At 40.4% G+C, this 21,049-nt stretch overlaps 1 protein-coding gene across 1 annotated transcript in view; it reads left to right on the plus strand.

Annotated features, from left to right (window-relative positions):
• The first annotated feature begins 3,394 nt into the window (after positions 1-3,394).
• Positions 3,395-21,049, plus strand: part of IL1RAPL1 (interleukin 1 receptor accessory protein like 1) — a 1,455,753-nt gene continuing 1,438,098 nt past the window's right edge. Inside the window, exon 1 of the mRNA XM_060407978.1 lies at positions 3,395-3,985. The gene's annotated coding sequence lies outside the window, so the exon portion shown is untranslated. The remainder of the gene's footprint in view (positions 3,986-21,049) is intronic.

The raw sequence follows: 21,049 nt of genomic DNA on the forward strand, positions 1-21,049 counted from the left end.
CATCCCAAATGTAATATCACTTTAATCACAAACAATGTGCCAAGGTATATACTTCCTATGCCAAAGTCTTTTTTTTTTTTAAATAACCATCCTTGAGTTGTGCAGTTTTTGTTTTTTTTTTTTTTTAACAACCTCCCCTTTGGAGGTAGGTCAGCTTTACTCAGATTTTAAAATAAAATCACAATACATTAATGTTCTAAACATCTGCAAATGAGAATTTGGTGAAGTAATTAAAATTCTTAATTAGATGCACCTTGCAGCTGCTGTTAGTCTTAATCGGCAATAATGCAGCTACATTGTATTCTGACACATATCTTCAGAAGAGTTAGAGGGAGAACTGAAGGGAGACAAGAGGAAAATGTTCCCACACAGTTCAAGACAGTTCGCACAAAGAGGATCCCATGGCAACAAACAGGGAGGCCCACAGTTGGCTCTGTGAGATCCAGGAATAGACAATGCCTCACCTCAGATTCAAACAAACACTTTCCTTCCCGGATCTGAAGAGAAAACGCTCAAATTATCTCTTGCAAGAGGATGGAAACAGTCAACTGTTCGTTCGCGTCTTTAACACACTTTTCAAAGCTTCTAGATCCTCTCTTCAGCCCATGTCAAGGTACTAATTCGAAGTCTTGCTCTGTGTAGGGTAACAAACTGACTAGCAAAAATCTCACAAATAGAGGACTTGATTTTGGTACCACGTGGAGCTGGAGTAGACCCTGGCAACCGGTTCATTTCAACCTATCATTTTACAGACAAGGAAACCGAGGCCAAGAGAAATTAAAGTGATTCCCTATGATAATCAGAACTGCTTTGGAGTAGAAACTGGGCTTCCCTGGTGGCTCAGACGGTAAAGAATCCGCCTGCAATGTGGGAGACCTGGTTTCGATCCCTGGGTGGGGAAGATCCCCTGGAGGAGGGCATGGCAACCCACTCCAGTATTCTTGCCTGGAGCATCTCATGGACAGAGGAACCTGGCGGGCTACAGTCCGTGAGGTTGCAGAGGCGGTCACGACTGAGCACAGCATAGGAGTAGAGATTAGACTCAGATCTAGGATTTGAGCCTATAGCCCAGGACTCAGCCTTCTCAACTTTGCTTGAAGCAATTAAATTGTTAATTGTGCCCCCTCGCAATCCATTTGAAGTCAACTTTACCTCTTAAATGGGTTAACTCAAGGACCACGAGAGATGGTGCTGAGAATGTGGGTCTCGTGCTAAGAGAGGCATGCGTGCGTGTGTGACTATTCAGTCACGTCTGAACACTGCGACGCCTTGCACCGTAGCCCGCCAGGCTCCTCTATCCCTGGGGTTCTCCAGGCAAGAATATTGGAGTTGCCATGCCCTCCTTCATGGGATCTTCCTGACCCAGGGATGGAACCATCACCTTTATCGCTGAGCCACCGGGGAAGTCTGTGAGAGGAGGAGAATATACATCCCCTCCACCCCTGATTCTCAGTATATTTTGTATGCGAGCTTGCGCGGAAGGAGCAGGGAAAGGCGAGAGGCTGGCAGGGATGTTGTTAAGCTCCTGGAAAACCACATAACACTTGCCTACACGCTTTAACCAGATCTTCCCTCAGCTCGAATTGAAAAGTTCATTATACTGCTCCTTCTTTTTAAAAAACTACAGGTTGACCTCCCTATCTCGCCGCCCAGCCCTCTTTCCGTCTCACCTGTGCCCTGAGTTTATCTTGCATTTGTTCAATTCGCATTTGACCTAATATTTGCAAGGGTTCCTTTGATCTTCCATTGGGATTTACTCACCACATTAAGTGAAACATAGTTCTCTAGGGTCAAGAATGCTTTGCCTATTTAGTGTTCTATTTGGGGGTTTAGCGTGTTTAATCTTACATTAATTACAAAAGCTTGTGAAATACCTTGTAGAGAATGGGTTAAGGGTTTCTGGAACCGGGGCTACAAGTGGCCTGTGGGAAAAGTTGAAGGGTGGCAAGGGGGAGGGGTGGTGACTGGAAAAGTGTTTCTTAGCCTTTAGCTGCCCAGCCCACCTCCCTGTCAGAACCTGACTCCTGGGTTGCAGTGTAAGACACATCCCCAGAGTCTTGCTACTTCAAGTGTGGTCCATAGACCAGCAGCATCATTATGGTCCATGGACCAGCTTAATATAAATGCAGACTGTCAGGCCTCACTCCAGACTTACTGAATCCAAATCTGCATTTTAACAAGCCACCCAGGTGATCAAGCCTACGTTCCAGTTTGAGAAGTAGAGAACTATGTGTATTATACAATCCCAAGGTAATATAAAGGGCACAGATCTGCACCTGAGCAAACATCCTAATTTATTTGACCACTGCCTACTTTGTCCCTCTTCCCATCACGACTCCGTCTCCTAATCCGCAGCGAACTCTTTGACACCGCCGAGGGGAGGAGCATCCTCTTCCATCGCCTCCTCTTCGCCCCGCCCCTCACCTCTTCCCGGAGATCCTGCTCCTCCCCAAATTGAAAAAGCAGAGAGGTGGAGAGTTTCTGCCTGATGGACTCGCAATTTACATCCCAATACGGACAGAAGCACTTTGCAAAACTGCCCTGTAGAAACAATTATCACCTTGCCGCCAGAGGTTTGGAGCCACCGCCTCGCACCCCGCTTCCGTTTAAAATCTGGCTTAAAGTGATTTAGACAATGGTTCTGTGTGTGTGTGTGTGTGTGTGTGTGTGTGTGCGTGCGCGTGTGTGTGTTTGAGAGAGCGAGAGATCGCTCGCAATAACAAATCAGGTCTAAAGAGAAGTGATGAAAAGGAGGTTATTACGAGCGTGTCAGTTTAGGCATCGATCTGTGTACCTTTCTGCTTCCTAGAGAAATGGAACCGTAATTCTAAGGTGGTTCATGCAAAACTGGGTGAACGTCCGCAGTGGCAGGTCCGCTTTTGCCTGGAAGCACACATTCTCGTTATTCGAGGCCTCTCAGGGTCCTTTCCTAAAGATTCCCAAGCTACGCTCCTTCTTCCTTAGTCTTCTGAAAACTAAAACTCTCAAAGCGGTGGCGTTCTGTGGATTGGCTAGTACTAAAATATCCATTGGGTGGCAGTAACACTATCCTCTTTATGACTTGCAGCAAACCAGAGAATGCATTCAATCAAATGAACCGATCTTGTAGAAACACTGGAATCATTTATGCATTGCAGTTTCTCTTTCTTGTTTTCGCTCCTTCTTCCCTGGGATATTTTGAGCGGATTGTGGCTATTAATCAAGATCTCGTGCTAGTCGTGGTTTCCTTGTCGTTTTCGCTCAGGATTAGCATCATTCAAGGCAAACGCAAAGCTGCTTCCCCCCCCCCCCCCGACTCTTTTTTGAAAAATCATTTTTGGGGGCTGCTGAAGAGAGCTAGGACCCAGGAGACACCTTCCCAAACAGCAGGGGTTGTGTGCTTTCACATAGCAGTACTGTACAAGGAAAACCCCGTCGGATCGGTTATTGCGGGATACTTGTGAAATATACATAGGATTCTTTCATATGGCTGCATCCCGGATCTGGAAATTTTACTTGGGGACCAAGAGGATTTGAAAGGCTACATGTATACAGAAGATTTGCAAGCAAGACTCCGGTTCTTGTCGTAGAGCTCACAGACTTCCTTACTTACCGGCCTTTTTCCTTCCTTCTTTTAAAAAATTTCTTCCCTCTTTTTCTGCCCTCTCCTCTCTCAGTCTCTCCGTTTCTATCTGCCTCTTCTTTTTTTCTCCTAGTTTTCTTTTTTCCCCTGCTCTGCACCTGGATTGTATCTTCACCAAACAATCGGGCACTTTGAGAACTAACTGGAGGCAGCCTTGTAGGGAAGAGCTGTATGGAATTATCTGCTTTTATGGTGAACTTGGCATTTGTGAATGGGTATCTTGTTCACGATATTAATTGCTAGCAAAAACGAGAAAAAGAGCACAGGAGTAAAACGTGGATTTTTCTGAATTCGCATTGTGATGACCAGCAATTACATTACCGACTGATAACCAGAGGAGAATAATTTGGAAGACTCTTGTGGGTAAGGTCGTTTTATATATGCAAACCCATTCGTGGCGTGAGCAAACTTGGGCGTTTGTAATGGGAATGGGTGACTTGGATGATTGCTGCATCGCATAGGTGGCTCTGATGTGGCCGTTATTGGCACTGAATGGAATAACTGCAGTTGGGTGTGTTGGTGTGTGTGTGCGTGTGTGTGTATGTGGGTCTGTATTCTGAGTGTAATTGAAAATAAATCAAAACATGACTCCCCCCTCCAATTATTTTGATATGGAAGAGTGTCTTGAATTAATTCTGGGTAGACACTCTTTGTTTGGATGCAATATTTGTGGCTCCTATGTTCTGGAAGGGGTAGCAACCACGAAAGGAACACTTGCTAAAGAGCCCTATTTAAAAGGAAACGAGCTACTCTTTATTCATTAAAAGAAATATGTTTTCAACTCAGTGCAGCATTCTGCTGCATTTCACAGCCGCAATGGGACCAGGGACATCCCACTTGTCAAGTTCTTAAACTTTAAGGTGATAATCATTGTTAATTGTTCTCTAGGTTGTGATTATTGGAGATTATTAAGTACCCTGGGCTACTTTTTTATCTACAGGATTATCATTTGGAATTTAAAAAGAAAAGAAAAGGGAAAGCTGAAAATGATGACTAAAATAGAGAAGAATAGTGAAATATTATTTTCAGTATCACCATAATGCTTTCTTTCTTAAGTTCAATTTGTCCAATAATATAATTATTTACCCAATACCCTGTATAGCTGAAGCTGCGACCCACGTGCAGGGGAGTCGAAGGTCTGGAAGCAGAGACCATCCTTTTATTGCAATGCAGCCAGCTTTGGAAATGCAGGCAATTACACACTTCCCTTAACCTTAAGTTGAGGATGTGTTCTATCTGCTACATCTATTTTACCCTTTCGGTAAAAAGTTAGAGACTAGAGCATGAAGGATGCTTAAGCATATTCTGCCTGGGAAATGGGATAAAAAAAATCAATATTGATGACGTGGTTCAGTGCACTGTACTGCAATGCTAAAGTCCCAAATTCAGTACCTATGATGACAGAATGGAGCATTTACATGTGTTATAAATCTCACCTGGTAGACTGATCTGAAGGGGAGGAGAGAAGATATGTGGATATGAAGGAAGATGGATGGAAGTCATGCATAATCGGTGATTATGTAACTTCATTACATCAGCGAGCTTCAGTCAACGATAGTGAGATGAAATGATTGTATAGAGAGAGGCTTCATCACTCTGTTAACTTTTGAAGGCTTGTAACAGCTTAACGGAGGAGGAGGAGGGCAGACAGAGATTAGCTCCAAGGGTCCTGTAAACCCTGATCTCTGTGGCGAATTTAACATGAGTTTCCTCATAGTGACTTTCTGAGGGACAGCAGATCATGTAAGCTTTAGGGCCGGACAGGAGCAATTTTAACCGCACCCGTGGAGAGTCCAAATGAGTCCGCAATGTTTCACAAGTGCCCCATTGAGTAATTGGAGCTGATGATCCTAGCCAAGGTCATAGTTCTGTACCCTGTGATTGAAATACATGACCCCAATTGAGTAGAAAGTTAAATCCATTGACATGAAGACTGTGAATGGAATGACTATTTGAGATCCTCTCTTGCATTTTTCCTGGTAGAGCTTGATGCAGATTTTGGTCTGGTGGTTCCCTCAATAAAAATGATTGCTTCCACAGTGTGTCAGAAATGAGTGTTTGGTACCTTTATCTCTGCCTTGACAGCCTGTTTCTGGGCCATGTTAACCCTCTAGGGAAAGAGAAGTAAAAACATTCAGAGGTAATGATATCCTGTTAAATAAAAGAATAAATGGCAACGAATTCATTATTAATACAAATCCCAGAAAGAAGAGTAATCCATTTTCAAGTTTTACTTACTGAATGGCTGGAAGGACATGTTGCAGCCGCCTGCGAGTTTTACCATGAGATGAGAAATGTGCTCCGCTCATGGTAGAGAGGAGGGAACCCTGCAGGATAAAATGTCATTTTCCCTGATGTTTTATTTGGAGCCGTGATTTTCTTTAAGAGACACGTCAGCTCCTTTTGGCCTTCTGCTGTTTCAGGATTTGTTCTTTCCTCAATGGATTATAGATTCCCTCAAAATGAAACTCTGCTGAAATCCTAACCCTGTTGAATTAAATCATCTTATCATCTAGTTGTGCTGTTTCCTATTTCCCTTTACATTTATTTTACCGAAAAAAAAAAAAAAAAAGAAGAAGAAGAAGAAGGCTAAATGACTTTCTATCCTAGAGATGAGATGATTCTTTCTGTTTTTCCTCTGGAGTCAGGTGCAAGATCCACTAAGTAACTTTGAAAAGATCTGCTTACCCCAAATCAGAATGGTGGGTTGGTGGAATGAGATTTGAGCTCTGAGATTTGAGATGCCTTTCTTATTTCTGCAGGACATACCCAAATATTGATAAATTGTGCCAGTGGATTTGGAGGTTTGGTGTTCATATTGTGTAGGAAATTGGATGTGAAGTTAACTCCTGATTTCTTCCTTCAGGGGTCAGGGTAACTCTACGGCTGCCTCCAGGCTGCTCATCTCCAACTATGTGCAGAAATATAGTCTGCCTTGAGTTTTCCTGCACTCCTTATTTTAATATTTTATAAATGACTTCCTTAGCTGTGTTCTGACATAAACCACATGTATGTTACCAAAGAGGGCATATTCTAGAGGTCTTAGAAGCTCAGTAATGGATGGAAATAATGCTAGAAAGGAAAAAAAAATCTCTTAAAAACAAAGACACTGGCTGTGAAACATACATATGCATGAAATTGCTCTCCTTTTACTTGAAGACCGCATATATTCACATTAGAAAAGACAGTTTCAATCATTTTGATGGTACTTTATAACCTGTTACTTTCTTTTGGATGAGGATTATGTAACTGAGGCAGGTTATGTCATTTTTCTTAAGTAACTCACAAATCAATAATAAAAAGCTTTGCTTAAGAAAACATTTAAACATGAAGGCAGTGAATAGTTTAAAATATAATATCTATGTATTTTATTGCCATTTTGTCAGCTCAAAGTGAGTAGTTAGATTAAAAAATATTCAAAAATAGAAATGTCATTTACAAATATGAAAAGCACTAATTTTGTCTTCTGACCAGTTGCTTCAGCAAAGTCAGGAGATTTAGCTGGTAAGTGATCAGCTCAATTTTAAGAACAAAGTTAAAATAAATTTGCTTTACATTTGCAATGTGTGTGAACACATCCTGTTATTGTTAAAAGGACAGACAAAACATTTTTCAGAACAACTGAATTTGGAGGATTAATTTAGGATTTCTATTTCAGAATCTTTTAGTCTGCTTAATATAAACACTGAAGGTCTGGTGTGTACTTTGTCTTAAAACAGATATGATCTTTGGTGTTTGGCAAATCTCATGTTTTGATAAAGCAGACTACTCTATAATTTAAGGCACCCAAAGAACCCAAACAAGTGTTGATTAATAAGATTTAAAAGTAGCCAGTGTTCTGCTAATGCTTGATTTATAAAGCATAATTATAATGGCACCATTTGGGCAGCTATAGATAAGGCCATGTCAGCATTTTTATTATTAAATTCCAATCCTTTTTCCATTAGTTGTCTCAGGAATCTCAAAGAGGAAGGAGCTCAGCTCTGTGAGACATCCAGGTATTAGAGGATTCGGGGCTGAGTCAGAGGCCCTGAGTTGCACTTGTCTTTTACTAGCCTTGTGACTTCTGATCCCACATTTTCCCTCATTCAATCACTTAAAAACAATTGTTACATATTGCACTGAAAAACGAGATGTGTGTATAAGTGCTTACCATCATGCTGTGCCTTAGAGATACATGTAATTATTATTATTAGGGGTTTCCCAAAGTCGTATGAATTTAACAGTGCGTTTTTTTCTCATGCCCTTATTCTGGATCTTTATAGACACCTTCTAGTATAAATTACAGTTATCTGGTAGATAATAGCGTTCAGTAAGGAACACAGACAAATTAAAAGCTTTTGTCGGTAAGTTTCACTCAGTGCTCATTTTTTCCCGCAGTACTCATATGGGAATATAGTTGTCCTAATGAACTAAAAAGAAAAAAAGTTGCTTTTAAGTATCATTCAAAGAATGGTAACACAGGGTTTTGTGTGAGAGTGTTTTAAGCTGATGGCTTTTGTTGTTCACGCTCCTGAGTACTCAGATCTTTTTGTTTTTGGTACCAGGAATGTAAAACCAAGGTTCACCAATAAACTTGAAGCTCCCACTTAAATTGGGTCAACTGAGCAAAAAGCTACTCTCATGTATCACTTTAGTAACAAAAGCATAATGCATATGAATACTAAGCACAATAGAGAACAGAAGAATTAAAAGATAATAGTTCTGTTCTGGAATTTGCTAGTTGCAATAATTACTAATGTTCTTTAGGGGGAGGCAATCCCCCATGTGTCACTGTTAACACTGCATTTCTTCAGTATTTGGATATCTTAATAGAAATACATTTACATATATGAAAATAGGGCATAGTTAGTGATATGACCTTTCATATGTGTTGTTAAGTGGTGATAATCAGGTTAAAGAGTAAGTTTTTATGTTTTTGGTTCAAGTAGAATTGGAAAGTGCAAAATTAACCCTGTAAATAAAAGTAAATCTACATGTACTTAAAGAACTTTCTGCTAGAGAGCAACCTCCCTTTCCTAACTTCCCAGTGTCTTGCTTGTGTTTTATGTTAAGGATTCCCCAATATTTCTTTCAGATGAACTTGATCATGCCTGTTTCTCTGACTTCATTGATGCCTATAAATAGTAAGCCTTTTCTTGGTTTCCTATGTTTTAAAAATGCATATTCCTGACCTCTTCCAGAAACACTTCAGATTTGCTCTAGCAGATTAACAAAGGAACTGTATAAGATTGTAGACAGGCTTGTTTATTTGACAGATTCTGCTAATCACCTTTCTAACACCTTTTTAATTTTCACCCAGAGAATGCTACCTGGGAGTATATTCCGGTGCAGACAGCATTCCATTGCAGGCCAACCACATGGCTCAAAGGAAGAATCTACCCTTGCTGCCTTCCCTGGCCATTGACTTACAATAAAAGATCCTTAATTGACATGATTTTCTGGTTCCCCTGTGTCAAAACAATATGCAGGTGCTGAATCTCAGACTCCTAAGGCTGTTAGCTTTACAGAAAGCATGGCTGACCAGACTGGTGTTGCTTTCCTATCACACCATCTGAAATTGCCAGGCAGCGAACTGTGAATGAAGCAGAGGGAAAAAGCAAAGCACTTTAATATTTTTCTCCTGAAAATCTGCGCTTTGCCTGTTTTCATGTTACCACATTAAAAATAATCTTTTTCATGACAAGCTATTCCAAGGGTATGTTATCGTTACCATGTTCATATACTTATATATATATATAATACAATAAATGGCACTAAATGAGCTATTTTGTTCATAAGAGAGATGTATCTAACAATGTATATTTATGAGTAAAATTAGATTGTATTTTGGAATACTTCCTAAATCAGGAAATTGTATGTGGAGTTTGGACTCAACAGAAAAATGAAATGGACTGTGAATTGTGATCATATAATTATAGACTTTCACTCTTTCAATATGTTTGTTAATTATGTAGCTTATACTTTATGTGAATTATAATTATAATAAATCACTGTATGAATGATCAAAAAATTATTCATACAGTGGTTTATTTTCTCATGGCCTAATCAAAGTGAGTTAATTGGTAGGTTCTCACCCTGTCAATGTTTACATGTAATACAACTGTGACTTAGTATAATGACCTTCATCATTTTTTGGTATAAAGTTCCCCTTTTAAATTGCAAAAAAGTTGAAAGAATGCTTAATCTTAGTTGTACTTTCAGTATCAGTTGATTGAGAAAATGCAAAATAATAATAGCAATAAATTATTACAAATATAAAGTTTTTAGAAATGAATTAGTGAATACTCACAACAGGGTCTACTTTTATCTTTGAAATATATTTATCTACATAGGAAGACTGGTGTCTCTGACAATTCTAAACCCCTTGGAATAACTCCTGTGGCCCTACTAAATTAAAGCCTATATGTCTAGAGCCAAAATATTTGCACTGCATATGTGCATGAATTATGTTTATCTTACATACAAAATGAAAGGCAGATGAACATGGTGGTGGAATGTGTATCAAAGGAATTGCGTTTTTGGATGGATATACTTGGAGTACCTAATTTCCTAGAAACATACATTTAAAGTTCCAACACAGGGCTTTCCAGGTGGTGCAGTGGTAAAGAATCCGCCTGCTGATATGAGAGACGCAAGAGGCACGGGTCTAATCCCTGGGTCAGGAAGATCCCTTGGAGAAGGAAATGGCAACCCACTCCAGGATTCTTGCCTGGGAAATCCCATGGACAGAGGTGCCTAGCTGGCTACAGTCCATGGGGTCACAAAAGTTGGACATCACTGAGCGTGCACTCACACACACACACACACACACACACACACACACACACACACGAAGTTCCAACATAAGTAAATTTCACATTTAGACTTTATTATTCAACTCGAAAAAATGTAAAGTTGTTTAATATTACAAAAATATTTATATTAAAAACATCTTTATTGCAGTCAAAATGAGAATGAGTTGTTATGAATACAGCCAGAGGTGATTACTATGGCCTCTTAGAAATCTAATGAAATTATATACAGTATAGGAATAAAAGGTGCACCATTATGTTGTTTTAGCCAACAAGGAAATTGTGAACCAGAGGAATGGAATTAGGTTTTCAAGATCTCACAATTCTTTGGCTCCCCCATGATGCATTATTCTGGTTTCTTGACATGACACAAGCTTTCAGTTGAGTATTTTAATTTCAGAGCAGTAAGTCCTGGCATATGATTTTTCTTTTAGTAGTGTGCAGCATAAGAAAAATAGTTGTTCCTGTTGAGGCTGATTTTAGTGTGTCTAATCTTTTAACTGACTTTGACTTATGATCACTCACATGGCGCCCCTCACTCAGAATTTGTGGACTTTATTTTTCCTTTATGTGTGCTCTGCCATTCTTGACCTCGTTTGATCTCTGGAGACACAAAGCAGAAAGAGTTGAGAAAATAGGTAACTGGCGGGGCCTCCTTGTCTTTCCCATCCTGTTCTCTTTCAAATGAGCAGGGAATTGGTCCTTCTTTGGAGCCCCTCCTTTTTCCTGACTATCCTGCACATCCCTGGCATTTAGAATGGCCCCCATTCTTTGGGGTGTTGCCTGTTGCCTTCTGGCTTTCAAAGTCCTCCACCAAAGGATCTTAGCAAAGTGTCTTTTAGCCACCTTTGATCTTACTTTGAAGATATAGAATTTCACACTTCATTTCTTCATCAACAGGGTCCCTCTGCTTGCACAGACCATGATGAACCAACTTGAGAATCATGAAGACAGTATTAATTTTTGATCAAATTTGCCAAGTTACCACCATACATCTATGAAGGGAAGGAGATAGAGTCGTGTGTGTGTGTATTTGTGATTTTTGTTGAAATCTTAAGCATATGAATCCTGTGCTAAAGGGAAAAGTTTGGAATGACAGGCTTTTCCCCTTCATGTTATAATAGTGCCATTTGGAAAGAATAAACGATTCATGTTTTTTCAGCGTAGAAAAAATGACTTCAATAGACTGCATTTTAGATGACAAGGTGGAGAGGGGGCTGTGGAAGACATACTTTTATTCTGGCTGGATCTTGTAGTGCCTTCCAGATGCCCATCATACTTCTGGCAATCAACACTGTGACATTCCCAGCCTCTCCATCAACTTTATTTCAGAAGGAACACAGCTAGGGTAGCTAAACACAGCAGTAAAAATGGAAAACTGAGAAACTTAGAATGATATCAAGTATTTTGTGTAAACAAAGCTTCACATGCCGAGGGAGAAAATTTGAATGTAACAAATGAATCTGGTGATTCTCAGTGCTCGGCTTTTGAATACCCCTGTTAAAGCCCCTAATTGTTCTCACCACGACAGAACTCCTGAATGGTACTCAAGAGGCTCCCAGCTTCAGAGTGTGCAGAGTAAATGCATTCAAGGGGTCTCCGGGGGGGTTGGACTCTGCTGCTTTTCCTTGTCGGGGTTCTCCTCCAGGGCCCCTAATAGCACAGTCACAGAGCAACCCGCTCTGTGTGTTTCTCGCCATGAGGGAACAGCTGAGCTAAGCTCCAGGAGGCCGAGGCTTGTCTGTTGCATATTCTCAGGGCCCAGCACTGTGTATGGCATGGTCATGAGCACACCGGTGTTACATGGATGAATGGAACACTTAATGACGCTGAAGCACTTAATGACAGCAGATCCATTTTAGACCAGTGTTCTCCCAAGCTCATACTGCATTGTAAACTGAGACAAAAACTACTCATAGAGGAAAGTAAAAGATACTGAGTAATAAGGGAGTGCTCAGTCGCTTCTATTGTCTCCGACTCTTTGGGAACCCATGGACTGTAGCCCACCAGGCTCTAGGGTTAATATTAAGTATTGAGTTAGCCAAAAAGTTTGCTTGAGTTTTTCTGCAAGATCTAGATTCTATAAGATGGAGTTTCTAACTCTACAAATAGGAGGGGAAGAAATGGCTGCGCTTCCTTCCTAGTTTCTCCCTCCCCCTTCCTTTTTTCCTTCTTTCTACTTCCTTCTCCATCCTTCCCTTCCCCCTTCCTTCCTTCCCTTCCTGCCATAGATATTTGAGTGCCTTCAATATGCAGAGCACTATAAGAGAGCCTGTAATGATATAGGGATGAGTGATGTCATATGTCTGGGCGCAAAGTAGGTTAATCAGGTGTAGGGGTGATAAAATCCTAAATAACTATAATTCAAGGTTGTCTACTGTGTATACTTCTAGGAGAGGTGTGAAGTATGATACAGGCTCAAGAAAGAGTCAGAACACATGCACGTGCAGGGATTAAGAGACGCTTGTTGAAGGAGGGGAGGCTGACATTAGATTTGAAGGATTCTCATTGGTATAGGAAAGATAGCACATTCCCCGTAGAGGGAAGATCAAGGACAAAGCTGTTGTCATTTTAAAAAATGAAATAATGCCATTTGTGGCAACATGGGTGGACCCAGAGATCGTCATACTGAGTGAAGTCAGTCAGATAGAGAAGGAGACATATTGTATCACATCCCTTATATGTGAAATCTAAAAAGAAATGAGACATGGACTTTCCCTGGTTGGTCCAGTGGCTGGGACTTAGCACTCCCAAGGCAGGGGGGCCCTGACTTCCATCCCTGGTCAGGGAAGGAACTAGATCCCATATGCTGCAACTAAAGATCCTACATGATACAACTAAGACCTGGCACAGCCAAATAAGTAAATAATTTAAAAAAAAAAGAAAGGATACAAATGAACTTACTTATAAAACAGAAACAGACCCACATACCTGGAGAAAGAATCTTGGTTCCAGTGGGCAAGGGTGTGGGGACAGGATTGTTAGGTAGTGTGGGATGGACATGTACCCACTGCTATATTTAAAACAGATATTCAGCAAGGACCTGAGGTATAGCACAGGGAACTTTGCTCAATGTGATGTGGCAGCCTGGAGGGGAGGGGATTTTGCAAGGGAGAATGGATACATATTATATGTATAGTTGTATCCCTTTGCAGTCCTCCTGAAGCTATCAAAACATTGTTAATCTGCTATCAGTTCAGTTCAGTTCAGTTCAGTTCAGTCGCTCAGTTCAGTTCAGTTCAGTCCCTCAGTCATGTCCCACTCTTTGCGACCCCATGAATCGCAGCACGCCAGGCCTCTCTGTCTATCACCAACTCCCGGAGTTCACTGACTCACGTCCATCGAGTCAGTGATGCCATCTAGCCATCTCATCCTCTGTCGTCCCCTTCTCCTCCTGCCCCCAATCCCTCCCGACATCAAAGTCTTTTTCAATGAGTCAACTCTTTGAAAGAGGTGGCCAAAGTACTGGAGTTTCAGCTTCAGCATCATTCCCTCCAAAGAAACCCCAGGGCTGATCTCCTTTAGAATGGACTGGTTGGATCTCCTTGCAGTCCAAGGGACTCTCAAGAGTCTTCCCCAACACCACAGTTCAAAAGCATCAATTCTTTGGCACTCAGCTTTCTTTACAGTCCAACTCTCACATCCATACATGACCACAGGAAAAACCATAGCCTTGACTAGACGGACCTTTGTTGGCAAAGTAATGTCTCTGCTTTTGAATATGCTATCTAGGTTGGTTATAACTTTTCTTCCAAGGAGCAAGCATCTTTTAATTTCATGGCTGCAATCACCATCTGCAGTGATTTTGGAGCCCATACCCCAATAAAAAATAAAAAGTTTTATATATATATATATATATATATATATATATATATATAAAAGAACAAAGCTTTTGTAAGCAGGAGCAAGTAGAGTGTGCTTAATGAAGAGCTGCTGTTCTACTTTTCTCAGGGAATGGGGTATGCAATGCAAAATGTAAGAAGATAAGGCAGGAGCCCCAAGTCTCCAGGTCTAGCAGGCAGGAGCCAATGGAGTGAGGTATCATGAGTATTAGGAAAACAAAGCATTTTATGACCTGCTCGGATTTATGCTTTAGGAAGAAGAGGAACAATTTCAGAATCTGTATCTCCAGGGTACCTTTGATTCTAAGTTTCGTGAATTTCCCAAGGATTCCTCCTGAATTCCATCTTCATTCTAAATGACTTCATGTTGAACTTCTGCTCTCAAACAGTTGTACTGAGCTTTCTTCATTTCCTTTCTTTTCTCCTAAGACCAAATCACTGTTGGCAGTGCTAGACAAATACAGAGACTGAAGTTTAAAATTACCACCAAAGGCAATGTTCTTTAATGGGACTTACCTGTCCAAACTATCCTTTATTAGTAGTATTAGGAAGTTGCCACCCATCCTAACAACTTTACTAGTTGCTTTAAATGTAACTACTTTAAATGTAACTCTTCAATGAGAATGTTCATAGTTTCCTTCTGTACAATGATGGCAACAGCAAAGTGACCCAAAAGGGCAATTCATTTGGGAGGGAGGGGAAGTTGGAGAAGGCCGCTGGGGAGAAAAGGAAAAAGGAAAGTGTTATGTATAATATAATGGCAAGGTGAAAAGATAAATTCTTAAATGGCTTTATATTAAGATCCCATGGGAAAAGAGCATTGCTTTAGAATACCATATGCATTCAGTAACAAGAAAGTAGGATTTATCCCAAGTATGTGTGAACTGTTTTGTTAACTACCAATAAAAAGAACAATTTGGAATTGTAGATGGAAATCAAAAGTGAGCCTCCTAAAATAAAGAACCCTCATTTTACTGAGTTTGCATTCTCTCCCTCACTAGATACTTTATCTACACTTCAAATAAGTAGAAGATACAAAACTGGTAGGGATTTTTTCCCCATATTTTTTCTGATCACTTCATATTGGAAATTCTAGTAAGTTGGGAAATGGCCACATGTTGAAGATGAAATGGAAAGGGATGCAATTTACTTAGGCACAAGTTAAATATTATGTGCTTGATCATTAGGATTCAGCTAAAAGACCAAGTAACACAAGCTAGCTGTTGTCAAAACTTACTCCCTTAGCCCTGAGGATTCTGATTCAGTGGTGGAATAGAGCACAGGAATTTATACTTTTAAAACCTTTTGAAGCCAGGGGGAGCACCAGAATGTGCCTGGGGCGGGCTTCAGCAGAAAGCTTTCATTTTCCATCAGTATTTCCTTCTCCTTCCTACCATATCTTCCATTGGATGCTGTCTCAATATTCCCCAAAGTGTCTTACCATCTCAACTTCCACTTTTGAGTTTAACCCTTTTCAACCACAGTGGCAGTGGCTCAGCGGTAAAGAATCCTCCTGCCAGTGTGGGTTTGATCCCTGTGTTGTGAAGATCCACTGGAGAAGGAAATGGCAAGCCACTCCAATATTCTTGCCTGGGAAATCCCATGGCCGGAGGTGCCTAGCTGGCTACAGTCCATGGGATCGTAAAAGAGTCGGACATGACTTAGCAACTAAACAACAATGGCAAGAACCGTCTATGCTAAAATTCTGGTTTGGCCACAGACATGTTTCAGATGATTTTTATGCAGGGAGTATGGCTCACGCAGGGAGTGTGGCTCATGCTGCCCCTTGAACCACTGTCCTTCAACCTTATTAAATGAGCAGAATTGCTCCTTCCAATATGCATTTTAATTGATTAACTCCATGTGAGTGAATAAGAAATGCTACTTGAGGGCCCTGTCTATTGTAAGCATTGTGCTTAACACGAGATTAAGTGATTAAATAGAGTTCTTGCCTTCAAAAGTGTATGGGCTAGTGGAGAAGACCCATGTCTTCTCTTGCATTTCCTGAGAAGAGAATATTTAGTTGCTTCTGAAGTTAATGGCAGCGTGCTTGCAACCCTGTCCTTAGCAGATCCTATGGGTCATTCAAAATTGTCCAAAACTGAGTCAAGGGTAGGAATTTTCTGTTCCCATATGAGGCAGTCACTGGCTATGAGCTGCCCATTGGAAGGGGGTATAAACTTGAACAAGAGACTTTCCTGCAGCTGCTGAGGTCAGTGCCCAGTGAAGGAATCAGTCAGGAGCCATCAGCCACAGGATGAGTACCTAGGCCATGAAGAGAGGAATGGAAGGAATTTGGAAGCTTTCTCCAAGACATTTTATTCTTTTGTTCCTTGAAGCATGCTGCAGTGATTCCCTAGGAAATTATTTAGGAGATTACGGGAATTTTGTTTAAAGGGGTAGACACACTAAATATTACTGAGTCCAAGGCCTTGCTCTGCATAATTAAGTTTCAGAGAATGGGGTTTTCTGAGGAATGTATTAAATCTATATTATAATTGCTCAGTCGTGTCTAACTCTTTGCGACCCCATGGATTGTAGACTGCCAGGCTCCTCTGTCTGTGGAATTTTCCAGGCAAGAATACTGGAGTGGGTTGACTCCTGTTATAAGTTACCAGACCATCAATATTTACTGAGCATCTCCTATGTGCCCTGGACTTCCATAGAGAGAAGGGAAAGAGTCAAAAATTGAGGCCCAGAGTGTTTACATAGGACCGAATTTCCCTCGATGGTTTATGTGTTTGATCCTCAAGTTAAGGGACGGAGTTGGAGGGGGCGGCGTCAGGGAAGGACAAGGAAATGCAACAGAGTGTGTCAGGCCAAGTCCTCTGAACTGAAGATAATAAGACAGTTGGTTGGGTTGTACTGGACAAGGCTGAAGAGAGATAGTGAAAGTTAACAGAAGGCAAGACTTCTGAAGTGAACCTAGTGTTACTGGTACAGAACAAAGTAAAAGCAGTGGTTTGTTAGCACTGGTCAGTCTGCAGTTTGGACTAGTGGTGGGGTGGGGTGGCATTTGAATATGCTACATTTGAAGTCATAGAAATAATATATCTTAGAGTTCAGTTTTCACAGAAAGGAGGCATTTCATTATTCATTTTTATATTATTAAAAATATGAATTTCCTAATGTAAAGGAAGAAATTCCTTAACAATTCCTTTAGATTTGTAAATGCTTTCTTCAGCCCTAGTGAGGTGATAGAAGCACCTTCTGGTTTTTATTTCCTATAAAGGTATTCAATCAAATTAAATACACTGAGACCAAGTGTGTCAGTAATTTTTAAAATTGCTGTTTAAAGGAGCAACCATTCATCAAATCAGAGAAAATTTGAATTGGCATGAACTTAGTCCAACACCTTGCAAATGTATAAAATCTCCCTACTGTAATTCAAATAATTCTTCATTAACTGATATTCACTTTAATAAACAACCACTTTGTTTTTCCCCCTCCCTGACATTTGACTAGATGGTCAACTCAATTCAGTTCAGCAAGTACTCCCAGATTATCTCACTTCTTGATGCTAAATGCAAACACTAGGCTAGAAGGAGGAATTTACTCATCGCCAAAGCAATTAAATACTAGGTATTTTAAAAGATTTGTGTTAAAAGAAAAAAAATGTCGTTCTTAGCACCATCACTGGGTCTGCTCCAAAATTTACGAGCCACACTTTCTCTGGCCTTGGCATTACTTTTGTATTAAAGAAAAAAGCTTATGGTATTTTCAAAAGACCAAAAGCCCAATGAAGATTATATTCCTTTCCTATTACATGATTCTTCTTGTGTGTCTGGATGTATATATTTTATTTTTTCAAATAAAGATTATTAAGCTTACTAAGGAGGTTTCAACATCTCTATGCATTCACTTTGCATTGGTTTTCATTCAATATAACTTCATGGCTTCAGGCTCATGTGTGGTTCTGGTTTTACTGTTTACATCATGCTATATGTGAATGGCACACTTTTCTTTTATTCTCATAGTGTTGAGTATATTGACTTCAGTTTTGGCACACAGAGTGTCACATGCCTGAAAGTAGGCAAGTCATGGTATTTTAAATTTCCTACTCAAGAGCTTATGTAGGTGGTATGGGAAATGAGTGATGCTGATTGGAACTGACTGTGCATCAGAAGTTATTTAAACCTCATCTATATTTGTGAATAAAAAAAGGAATTACTATTTCCTCTTCCTAAGGTAAAATTAGTTTTAATTTCTTAAGATCATAATCAGAGAAAGTGTGGGTTATTGCTCTAAGTATCTTCCTTGGACTCTTCCAATTTCCTGGAATCAGAGCTTCAAGTCCTGGTAGATCTAAACTCATCTTTTATTAGTGCTGAAACCCTTGCTAGCCCAATCTTATTAGTTTTATTGTTAGTTTCCATGTTACTATGACTATGAGTCCAAAAATATAAAAGGAATACCTATGACAAAGCCCGATAGATAATGTGGCTTCAGTCCAGATTTTGGAATCTGAAGGATATTAAGAAAACTTGAGAATTTAGCATCACTGGAATCATTAGCTAAGTCACAGATGTTAAATAGACCTGGCTATTATAATTAAGTCTCTACCACCCCAAGAAAGAATTACAGCACCCCAATATGTATTTATCTGTTCACAAATGTCCTTTCTGAGAATCTCAAAGGTAATTGGAAATTATTTAATATTGAAGGACAGTCTCTTGGAAAACCTTATTTGTATGAGACTTAACTTTATATTGAGAATATGAAAGTGTGGGATAACTTAGGGTAATACACAAAATGTAGTGAATTCTTACCTTAGTGTCCAATCAGGAGGGAGCCACACAGACCAGGATATGTGTGTGCTAAGTTGCCTCAATCGTATTCAACTCATTTGGACCCCATGGATTGTAGCCCAGCAGGCTCCTCTGTTCATGAGATTCTCCAGGCAAGAATATTGGAGTGGATTGCCATTTCTTCCTCCAGGGGATCTTCCCAACCCAGGGATCGAACTCGTGTCTCTTAGGTCTCATGCATTGGCACGTGGATTCTTTACCAGTAGTGCCACCTGGGGAACTCTAATACAAGCTGACCACTGAATATAATAAGCTTAGACCAAGGACTCTGAGGTTCCTGGCAGTACTGTGAGGTATATGGATTTTGCCTATGATGTATAGCTGCCTCCAGTTTCAGCAACTCTCTACTTCACTTTCCATCCAAGTGCTAACTGAAATAACTTTGATTTCTGAGTGCTAAATATTCCCCACCACAGAGAAGGCTGTTTTTCCTGAGAACATTATGTGCTCCTAAGCCACTACTAGCCATGTTTTTTTTTCCTCATCAAATTTACCATTGAAAAGAAAATGTACTTCTGTGTGTCTCTCCCATTTGAATACAAGGCTGAGAGGACAGGACGTCATCTGGCTGGTTCACCACATCTCTTTGGTGCCTAGGAGACTGCCTGGCCATAATATGACTCAATAATTATCAAAGAAAGGGAGGAAAGGTGGAAGGGAGACAGGATCTCCCAAGGTGTCCTGGTTTCAGCAAGGTAATAGGAGAAGTAGGGGCGTGATGAAGTAACACAGTTAGCCCAGCTTGGCAGGTATAAGGTATTAGCATTGCAAAGGTTTTTGTCCATAATGCAATGTTAGTTGTATAGTAAAGGTAATGTCTAGCCCATCCCTCAGGCTCGTCATACACCCTAAACTACCAGGTCAGCTGAGAAAATATCCAGAATGCCAAACTAGCACCAATTGCCAGAGATTACATCAATAATGCAGAAAACAATATTTTAGGACCATTAATCTGACCATTTTTAAGGTGAGTGAAGAAAGAACAGACTGGAGCCTATACTTAGACATCTACCATAGTTTTATAAATTACAAGGTGACAAAACGTATTTTATAGCTTTGTGAACTTTTTTTCTCTTCTCTCTCTCTCTCTTTTTTTTTTTTTTTTTTTAGCCTACATGTAAGTATCCATTAAGAAGAAGCTTTTAAGAAACCCTTACATTTTGATTTTTACTCTCCTTCCTAGTCCTGGTTGCAAAAGATAGCATGGTATGGTAAAATTGACATTAGGACTGAGGCAAGCCTGAGTTCCAGTTTTGAGTGTAACATTTCTTAGCCGTGTAATCTTTGCCAGGTCAGTTAGTGGTTCAGAGTTTTAGTTTCCAGATATCTGAAGAGAAAAGAATGCCTACCTTTAGATTTGTTGGGGAAAGTAAAATAACATTTGTAAATCATGTAGTGCAGTGCTTGACAAATATTAGTTACGCAGTCACTTCATGGGAAATAGGTGGGGAAACAGTGGAAACACTGGCAGACTTTATTTTGGGGGGCTCCAAAATCACTGCAGATGGTGACTGCAGCCATGAAATTAAAAGATGCTTACTCCTTGGAAGGAAAGTTATGACCAACCTAGATAGCATATTAAAAAGCAGAGACATTATTTTGCCAACAAAGGTCCGTCTAGTCAAGGCTATGGTTTTTCCAGTGGTCATGTATGGATGCAAGAGTTGGACTGTGAAGAAAGCTGAGCGCCGAAGAATTGATGCTTTTGAACTGTGGTGTTGGAGAAGACTCTTGAGAGTCCCTTGGACTGCAAGGAGATCCAGCCAGTCCATCCTAAAGGAGATCAGTCCTGGGTGTTCATTGGAAGGACGGATGCTAAAGCTGATACTCCAATACTTTGGCCACCTCATGCGAAGAGTTGACTCATTGGAAAAGACTCTGATGCTGAGAGGGATTGGGGGCAGGAGGAGAAGGGGACGACAGAGGATGAGATGGCTGGATGGCATCACCGACTCAATGGATGTGGGTTTGGGTGGACTCTGA

This window comes from Ovis aries, chromosome X (genome assembly GCF_016772045.2).
Source record: "Ovis aries strain OAR_USU_Benz2616 breed Rambouillet chromosome X, ARS-UI_Ramb_v3.0, whole genome shotgun sequence".
Classification (NCBI taxonomy): domain Eukaryota; kingdom Metazoa; phylum Chordata; class Mammalia; order Artiodactyla; family Bovidae; genus Ovis; species Ovis aries.